Raw genomic sequence first — 5,655 nt, 5'->3', positions numbered from 1 at the left:
ATTTTATCCTTGTTTATCAAGTAAGATTTGAACTTCCAACAATCACTTATTGTCACATATACTGTATCTGTGCTGGAGGAATACTTTCACACTCACTGACGCTCATGAGTCATAGTGTTTCTCTGCAAAATTGGTAGAATTGATCCATTTGTTGCTCATTGAAACCTTGGTGCAAAGACTTCTGTTCTCCTACTCTTTGCCTTTTGTGTTGTTGGTATTTCACCACTGAATGTCAAAAAGAAATAGTTACTCTAAAAATAGTGAAGTGACTATTTCTGTGCCCATTAGGCCAAAGTGTGACTTAAAAGGGAAATAGCTATTTTCTTAAATGTCACCTATTTCTGACAGAAATTTAATATGATAACGTTCTAATAACAACAGGTGGTGTTTGAAATAAATGGTTTGTTTGCTTGTTATAATCAGCACGGGTCTTTTTAAGCACTGAGCCTTTAGTCCAGCTGTTTTTTTTTTTTATTTTAAGTAAAAGATTGTGTCTCGGTGACCGTGTTTACCAAGGTCTCAGTTCCATTAATTGTAGCTTCACAGCTGGGAAATGTTATATGTTACAAGTGTGACATCAACAGGTTGTTCTCTCTGCAGCAAAACGATGCTGTTTGTCATAATGTCATGTTGTCTGTCTGCCTTTATCTTCATCGTCTGTATTTTGTCTTCTGTTTGAGCCGGCTCCTCTTCTGTGGTTTGTAGTTTCCAATAAAATTGTTCACAATCATACTGGAAACAGTTGAGACTGTACTCATTACTGTCCCCAGGGTAATCCAGCATTTAATTTGCATTGTCAGATGAGCTTGTCACACACAAGTAAGATGGCGTGTTCAAATGAATATGCAGCTGATTTAGTCACCCAGTATCCCGACTTAATAATGTGGGAAAGCAGTTTCTATTTGTGTCTGTCTACACGTTGGGTGAGTGCCGAGTATTTGGTTGTGTATATGAGGGTGGGAATGCACGTTTGTGTCCGCGTGCGCCTGTTTGTCTGTGTCGATATGTCAGGTTGGGTCTTAGACTCCACCTCTCTGGGAACATCTCAGGCTCTCCGGGGTACGGAGGCCTATCTCCCCTCACCACACTCCCTGCCGGATGATCTGATATCCTCGTGTTGGTGTTGTTCCCAGATCATCATGAAAGTGTTGTTCCAGGTTCAACATTGCAAGTGACCAATCGCATTATTGTGACGTTATTCTTTTACGCACCAACCCATTCGTGCATTTATGAAATTCCAATGTTGCAAGGACAATATCAATTCTGCTTAGCGTTTATTAAAGGGTTAGGGTCAGGGTCAGGGTTAGGGTCCGTTGATCGGCCGACAAAGGCGGTTTCTCGCAGCTTAAGTACAGTTTTTTGTTTTACGCCGTTTTTTTCCCGAAGTCGCAAAAGTATGACATCACAACATTCTGATTGGTCACTTGCAATGTTGATCCTGGAACAACCTTTAGTATGATGATCTGGGAACAACACCAACACGAGGATATCAGATCGTGCCTCCCTGCCGGTGGCTGATGCCCTCAGACGTTGGTGTGTTGGTGATTCTTGTCGACTGGGGCTGGGTGCTCATGTATGTACCGGCTCACTCCTGGTGGCCGATTGGCGGGGCCTGGCGCCTGTGGCCCGGCTGGGCTCCTTCCGTCCTCTCCGGCACAGCTGGCTGCCGGCACTGCAACCCCCTCTGGCCTCTGCTCCATAGCTGCTGGGTGACCTCTCGTTTGGGGCTCTACTCAGCTCTTCCTAGGAGGTTGGCACGGTTCCCCCCCTTTTGGTGGTCCTCCTCGGGTCCTCGTACTCTGGGGCCTCTGGATGTCTGGGGCCTGGATCTCCTCCATACCTGCTTCATACCCTGGGGGACGGGGCTATGGCTCCCCACACTCCCTGGCAGATGGTTACATGGAGAAACCTTTGGAATACAAGCGTGCTGATCCACACAGGTGTACACTGACACAAACTACACCTTTCTTGGCTGCTGCCTCAAAGCACATTGTGCGCTGTCTATCTTGCGTGCTGCACAATATCATTTAATATTCAGTATCTACTGTTATCTACTGCTAGCTAGTTTATTGTGATGGTGCTGTTTTTATTATGTTGCTCTTTTTTTGTTTGCTTTCTGTTCTGTTTTTTTTTTTTCTCCATACAGGTGATCCAGGTGTTTTGTTTGTTTTTCTTTCTTCCCCCCTTTCTCACCGTCTCTTCTCCCCTCTATTTTTCTTTCTCTCCCTCTCTTTCTTTCATTCTTTCTCCCTGTCCTATCCCCCAGTCATGTCTGTCCCGTTTGTAGCAACCGAAAATAAAATAAATACATAATTATAATAAAGGTCAATCAAATGGACCAATATGGCAAGGCCATGATGATCCACTTGGTAAAATAAATCCGCTTGGCATCTTTCTTGGCCTTAAGACAACAATTCTGATGCTAAAGATCCAAACGGGACAAAAAAAAAAAATAATAATAATAATAATGTGGGAAAGCTTTTCAAAGCTACAGAAACATGTTTCAGTTGTAGAATTCACTTCGGTTGGTACAAAAATCTAAGTTCATGTTAGTTCATTTAGCAGCATCAAACCTACCTTTTTATCAAAGTTTTCTTATCTGAATTTGTGCTCAGCAAACATATGTAGAAGTGGCAAAAACCATCTGCAGAATTAGAGCGGTACACTGGTGGAAGAAGGTCCTAGGTTCAAATCCATCATCTGCCCTGTTCTCCCCATGTCTGCTTGGGTTCTCTAAAGGGACTCTCTCTTCCTCCCATTGCCCAAAGACATGTAGTTAGTGTGACTGGTTGTCTGTCTCTATGTTTTAAGCCTGGATTATACTCTGCATCTATTTTAACGGTTAAACAATATTAAGCTCCTCCCTCATTTTTCCCAAACCTTGCTCCTCACTCCCGTGGAAAGACTTTAAAAAGATGTGGCCTTTCCAGGCTTCCTCTTTGGACACTATTGATTCAGTTTCTTTTGTTCGACTGCCACAACATCTCCAGCTGTTTTCCACTTCATCATGACATAAATATTTCCTTACACAGAGAAATGGGATGTAACAGTATGCAGATTGCAGGTTCATGAGGACAACGGTTCACTAACACATGCACACACTTCTGGCTGACAAATCTTTTTCCCTGGCAATACCTCTGAGGTTTAACAGAGCCTATGAACTCTTCATTTTGAGTCACAGTTTTAGCTTCGGCTCCAAAGACAGAGCAGTGTAACACACCCGAAGACAGGCGCTACAGTCAAACGCACCTGTAGTGTTGGACCCAATAAACATATGCTGGAGCGACTATTTTGACAGCAGAACTTTTATTTGAAGTTGTGGTTTCATTCACAGACACTCCCGCTCACTTTGTGCTGTCACGTCCGCTCCCGGCTGAAGCAGCCCTTCCTGCAGCGGCTCCTCTACCTCCGGCAGGTGTAGACCCTCGTGTGCCTCGTCCGCCGCCTCCGACTGGAGCGGCTCCTCCACCGCTCCCGGCAGGAGCAGCCCTTCACCCGGCTGCTCTTCCTCCTCCGGTCGGAGCGGACCGCTGTGCCCCTCGTCTACCACCTCCGGTTGCTGAAGTGCCTCCACTGCTTCACCACCGTGGGGACACCCCTGTGGGGGTGTTGCCCAGGTCCAGAGCAGCGCCGCCAGATCCCCAATCCTTTTCAGGTGGCGCTCGGTCTGGTCCCGCAGCTCTTCCTGCTGGCGACGCACCTCTGCCGCCTGCTCCGGCTGGATAGCCGCCGTCTCAGCCATCATCTGGGACAGCTCCTCCCTTCCCTGGCTCTGTTGTGGGCCCGTCTTGCCGCCTCCTGGGTTTCGGCACCAATGTGGTGGAATTAAGGCACGACGGGACCACAGATCCATGTTTTGAGCCATCTTTATTTAATATTGGCATCACACCACCACAACCCCACACCAACCCCTGAGTCCCCGTGTTTTAACACGGCGGGCGTGATTGCGGATGCCGTGCAGGTGCGTCCGCACGGCACCGCAGACCACGCCCCACCACAGCACCCTTTCCAAAGACTGATCCTTTCCCAGTCCTGTATTAGCAGTCCTTCTTCATCAGCACAGTAGCACCCTCTCTCCTCCTGATTCACTTCACTGCTTCACTTTAGTCAGAGCACTAGATTGGACAGTACATTTACTAATAACAAGCTAGCTGCAAACCACTCTGAAGCCAGCACGTTTACTCCTGGTATCGTGGGATGTGTGTCACAAAAAAACCCATACAGGTCTGTAAGAAACTGTTTAGTAACAGTTGAAATCAGCCATGATCTCTCATTTTGGTGGTATAAAGCAGGTTGTAGTCATGCTACGACATCTTTCTTGCTCCTTGCTATCCAGTTCTCTGAATGACATAATTAAGGACAGGCAAGGATAAGTAGCTTTTAGTAGCAATGATAAGCATCCTGCTATTTGAAATCACCAGAGCTGCAGTGAGGAAATACATCTCTGTAATGGCATCAGCTTTGACCATTTCTCAAACCAGGGTTTCGATCTTTGTGCAGGTCACAGGAGCACCGTTTACCAGACCTTTTTCTCTGCCAACAAATGCAGATGCATCATCATCTGAGCAGGCATTACACTGCACATTATACAGGATGTTATTACAAAGCCATTCGGCAGGTTAAAGGGAGAGCTATTTCCAGACTGAAGTGCTCACCCATCAACATCCACTGTGCAAGCATCAGAGAAAGTGAGGACACACACATATTATTATATGGTTAGCATCCAGCCTCCCTGACAGATTCATGAGTATTTCCTCTGTTGTGTCCTGCGGATGTGATGTTTTAGTTCGCCACGTGTGGTGACGGCGCTTCTAGTCTTACTAAGATGCTGCTGATGAAATACTTTAATGATTCCAGTCTGCAGCTCTTCTCTTACGTATCATCTGCTAAGTCAAATATGATTTATGCTCACAGCTGCGGTTGTAATTCCTCACAGTTGTAGCCCACAACTGCTGAATGAGACAAATACACACAAGCGTGTGCACGCGCTCGAACACACACTTTCTCCCTCTGCGAGCTAGAGACATGAGCCGATTTATCAAAGCTTCAACTTGTTGAATGTTGTTAAGGCTGTAGCAAACCTGCTTTGGATCAATATCCCAACTTAGCTGGAGTTTGTGCAGCTTCCTTGTTTTTTGGGATGCAGAATTATTTTGGATTTTGTGTGGAAAATGAATCTGAATTGTGCCGTTAATAAGCCTTCCTCCAGTCTGACTATCTGTGCCATAACATTTTTTAAAATTACATGATTTATATGGACAGTGGATCAAATATTTTAAGAATGAATGAAGCAGGGGTTGGTGGTTCTTGGTGTCCAGGGCTTGGCGCTCAGGTATGTACCAGCTCACTCCCGGTGACTACTTGGCGGGGCCTGGCGCCTGTTGCTTGGTCAGGCCTCTTCCGGGGCGCGGGGGGCCCTCGGGCCTCCGGCCTCTGTGCCTGCGGCTCAGTTCACTCTGGCACAGCTGGCTGCCGGCGGGCACGCCGGTGCAGCCCCCTCTAGCTTCTGCCCGGTGGCTACTGGGTGACCCCTCGTCTGGGGATCCTCAGCCCTTCCCATGAAGGTGGCACGGATGCCCCTCCGGTGGTCCTCCTTGGGCTCTTGCACTCTGGGGCCTCTGGATGTCTGGGGCCTGGATCTCCTCCATGCCTGCT

General features: G+C 47.1%; 1 long non-coding RNA gene across 1 annotated transcript; it reads right to left on the bottom strand.

Moving 5' to 3' along the window:
- Nucleotides 1–2,145: 2,145 nt before the first annotated feature.
- Nucleotides 2,146–5,297, bottom strand: LOC146492697 (uncharacterized). The gene is made up of 2 exons (XR_014872109.1): nucleotides 4,004–5,297; nucleotides 2,146–3,249 (listed from the first exon to the last, which is right to left on the bottom strand). It is a non-coding gene; the product is annotated as an uncharacterized LOC146492697 (long non-coding RNA).
- Between the last annotated feature and the right edge of the window lie 358 nt (nucleotides 5,298–5,655).

This window comes from Neolamprologus multifasciatus, chromosome 22, assembly GCF_963576455.1.
Source record: "Neolamprologus multifasciatus chromosome 22, fNeoMul1.2, whole genome shotgun sequence".
NCBI classification, from domain to species: Eukaryota; Metazoa; Chordata; class Actinopteri; order Cichliformes; family Cichlidae; genus Neolamprologus; species Neolamprologus multifasciatus.
This window is presented reverse-complemented; position numbering and strand designations above follow the sequence as displayed.